At 43.8% G+C, this 4239-nt stretch overlaps 1 non-coding gene across 1 annotated transcript; it reads right to left on the bottom strand.

Annotated features, from left to right (window-relative positions):
* Positions 1–1841: 1841 nt before the first annotated feature.
* On the bottom strand, positions 1842–1923 carry trnas-gcu (transfer RNA serine (anticodon GCU)). The gene has a single exon. It is a non-coding gene; the product is annotated as a tRNA-Ser (tRNA).
* Between the last annotated feature and the right edge of the window lie 2316 nt (positions 1924–4239).

The following is a 4239-nucleotide window of genomic DNA, read 5'->3' as shown; positions in this document are numbered from 1 at the left end:
ATTACGGGGTTACAGTTATTTTCAGGACACATTTTAGAAATTAACACATAACAGACTTATTCGAAAACTAGAAGCACGTGGGATTAAAGGGCCGGTGTTAACGTGGGCAAGTAATTGGCTAAGGGATAGGAGGCAGAGATTAGTGGTGAACGGATGTTTTTTCTGACTGGTGAGAAATATGCAGTGGAATCCCCCAGGGGTCGGTATTAGGATTATTGCTTTTCTTGTTACATATAAATGACTTGGATGTGGGAATAGGGAGTACAATTTCGAAGTTTCCGGATGATACAAAACTTGGCAACGTAGTAAATCGTGAGCAAGATAATAGCAGAATTCAGGATGAGATGGATCAACTGGTGAAATGGGCGGTCACGTGACAGATTTAACGCCGATCAGTGTGAAGTGATGCACTTTTGGAAGAAGAACATGGAGAGGCAGTATAATCTAAATGGAACTATTTATGGGGGTTCCAAGAGCAGAGGAACCTGGGGGTTCATATTCATAAAACAAGGCAAGCTGATAAGGTGGTTAAGAAAGCGTATGGGATACTTGGCTTTGTAAACAGGGGCATTGAATACAAAAAAAAAGGAAATCATACTAATCCTTACAAATCAGTGGTTAGGCCTCAGCTGAAGTACATTGAACAGATCTGGGCACCACACTTTAGGGTGAAAAGGCATTGAAGAGGATTCAGAGCAGGTTGACCTGGATGACACCAGTGATGAGGGACTTCAGTTATGCGGAGAGATTGGAGAAGCTGGGATTGTTCTCCTTACAACAGAGATGGTTAACGGGAGACCTAATAGAGATATTCAAAATAATGAGGGGTTTTGAAAGAGCAAGTAGGGAGAAACTGTTTCCTCTGGTAAGTGGGTCGGTAACCAGAGATCACAGATTTAAAATAATTGGCAAAAGAACTAGAGGGGAATTGAGAAGAATTTTTTTCACACAGAGGGTTGTTAAGATCAGGAACGCACTTCCTGAAAGGATGGTGGAAGCAGATTCCATACGATCATTTAAAAGGCAATTGGACATAATTGAAGAGGACTAATTTGCAGTGTTATGGGGAAAAATCTGGGGTGTGGGTCTAATTTGGACAGATCTTCGAAAAAGCCGACACTGGCACGACGGCCGAATGGGCTCCTTCTGTGCTGTAAGATTCTATGATTCTATGATTACCTTCTGAATCATTGCAGTTGATGCTATTCAGTGTTGAGCTGACAAGGAAATTATAACCGTGATATTCGGCTTCTCCATTCCCTTATGAATACCGCAGATTATAATGTCCAGGCGGGGGTGGGACTGAATGGGGGATAGAGTGCGGAGATTGGAATGGAAGCCCAGCAGAATGAACTTGGTCTCATCAGTTTTTGTTATTTTTCCTACCAGTTGCCCGAAGCAGGCGGTGAACCTTCTTCTCGAGAGAAGATCGTCATTTCAGTTCAGAAGGAAAAAGGTATCAAGAAAATAGGGTAAAACGCACACAGAATGATCCGGGACTTACAGCACACCCCTTTTAAACAGACACAGATACGGAATAATCCGGGACTAACAGTACGTCCCTTTTTAACGGAAACAGACACGGAATGATCCGGTCATAAATCTTCATTATGGTCCATAAGTTTCTCTTACGTTGACCATAAGATTTACTCTTTTTACAATGACACCAATGTACAATCTGATACTTCGCGACCATACAATCTCAACACCTTCCTGGAAGGAACTGTAGCTGATTTCAGCAAACAATGCAACACCCACGGTCTGCCGTTTCGAGAAGGATGGGACTTTGACCAGATCTTCTGGGTGGACTGAATGAGAGAAACAAAACTTAAACAAAATAACGACGAGGATGGGATTCGAACCCACGCGTGCATAGCACAATAGATTAGCAGTCCATCGCCTTAACCTCTCGGCCACCTCGTCGCATGCGGAAATATGCGATAGCTCCTTTATTCAAAATGAAAATACTGGCTTTGTTGCCAACCTGAAATGAAAACTGTAAATGTGTTTATCCTCAGCAGGTCAGGCAGAATCTTGAGACATAGAAACAGAGTTAACGTTTCAGGTCGATGGCCATCACATGAGTCTTCCAACTCACTCAACTTGCGCCTTGTAGATGGTTGAACGGCTTTAGGGAATTAGAAGGTGAGTGACTTGGCTCAGAATATCCAGCCTCTGACCTGCTCTTGTAACCGCAGTATGTATGTGGCTGGTCCAGTTATGTTTCTGGTTAATGATAACCACGAGTATGTTGATGGTGGGGGTTCGGCGATGTTAATACCAAATCGCAACAGAAGAGATTTACTGTAATGATTCCAGGGATGAGGGTATAAGTTTCATGGATAGATTGGAGAAGCTGGGGTTGTTCTGCTTGGAAAAGAGACGGTTACGAGGAGATTTGAAAGAGGTATTCAAAATCATGAAGGATCTAGACAGAGTAGAAAGAGAGAAACTGTTCCCATTGGCGGAAAGTTCAAGGACCAGAGAACATAGATTTAAGGTGTTTGGCCAAAGAACCAAAGGTGGCATGAGGAAAAACTTTTCTACACAGCGAGTGTTTAGGATCTGGAATACACCGCCCGAGGGGGTGGTGGAGGCAGATTCAATCATGGTCTTCAATAAGGAACTGGATAAGTATTTGAAACGAAATAAAATACAGGTCGACAGGGATAGGGTGGGGGAGTGGGTCTATCTGGATTGAACTTGCAGAGAGACGGCACGGATTCGATGTGCCGAATGGCCTCTTTTCGTGCTGTGACCTCTCTCTGATTCTATTCTATTTGTGGGAGGCGATGCAAAGCGACCGGAGCGTGACGTAAATCGATCTGCTCATGTACATTCCCTGATAATAAATCCTTGTATGATGCAAAGAAGAAATTCATAATTATGGTGCATATATTTTATATTATGCTGAATATAAGAGGTACTCGGTTCACCAGGGCGCCATTGTGCACATTGATTGATATTTCGCCGAGATCACCCCTTACAGTCCCAACACCTCCGTCTAAGAAACAGTTGGGTGGCAATCCAAACTTTGCTGAATTCTTCAAACAGGTGTAAACCAGCAATGCAGAAAAGCACTTCTTGTCAAAGAAGGGTTTTTGGTGAGGCGGCCAAAATGAAAAACTCTACAAATTCTGGCAGCAGAGATACGAATCTACATAATTCAGAGATGTAAGTCCGCATCTTAGACAGCGCAGTTACTCACGCAAATAGTAAACCATTCAGTTCTAATGATAAAGGTCATAGAGCTGGAACGTTCCCTCTGGTTCTTTCGCCACAGGTGCTGCCTGACCTGCTCAGCGTTTTCAGCATTTTCTGTTTTCATTTTTGTGCTTTCACAATGGCTGTTGTCCTGAAAACACCCAATTTGACCCAAGGACGCAGCTCGCACTTTACTTTCCTCACGCGCTTTAAAGTCTGCCGTTTCCGAACAAAATCCCCTCCGCGCCGAGATTTCAAAGGACCTTTCGCTCACGGTCAATCTCCTGTAATCGACACCTTTTCACCATTGCCGCTCTTTTCGTTTCTCCTCATTCCTTTACAATCGGACATTTCCACAGACCTATTAAGATCAAGCGGAACATTTCCGACCTTCCTGCACCGCCCAGATTGCCAGAAGTGCACCTTTCAGCCGTCATTCGCAGCTGTGGAGCGCCGCCCGTCTCTCCCGCACATCAACTGATCTGGGAAAAGCGCCAACGACCATGAAAACAAAACCCAGTTCTTCAGTTAACATCCCCCGTATCACAAGATACCCCATGGAAATTTCACGGAAAAGTATGCGCTGTCCTTCCGAATGCCAGCCCTGCTTTCTTTGAGCTTGTCTCTGGAGCAGATGGAAATGTATCGACTGGTTTCAAGGCACAAATGAACATTGATGCGAACGGGACATGTGCCCCCGAGAAACAGCGGTCGATGCAGTGCAAACTTAAAGGTGTAAGACTGTGAAAGTGAGTGTTAGAGGAGGCAAGGCCGCAGAAAAGTGTCAATGAAATAGACCATGATTGTGGAAGGAAAAAAATCTGGAAGAAGCGGCGGGTCTGAATTGTGGATCTTTCAGCGGAGAAACATGTGAGAACAAAAACAGGACACAGACAAAGGTGCTGGAGGCAGAAAGAAAAAGAATGAAATAATAGAAATGAAAAGAGAGTGAAAGAAAGGATAGGATATAAGGCGATGAAAGAAAGAAAGAGAGAAAGAAATAAAGGAGCTAGAAAATCAAGCGTGCAATACTCA

Source organism: Heptranchias perlo, chromosome 20, assembly GCF_035084215.1.
Source record: "Heptranchias perlo isolate sHepPer1 chromosome 20, sHepPer1.hap1, whole genome shotgun sequence".
Taxonomy (NCBI): Eukaryota; Metazoa; Chordata; class Chondrichthyes; order Hexanchiformes; family Hexanchidae; genus Heptranchias; species Heptranchias perlo.
Note: the sequence above shows the minus strand (reverse complement) of the source record. Positions and strands in the feature narration are given on the sequence as shown.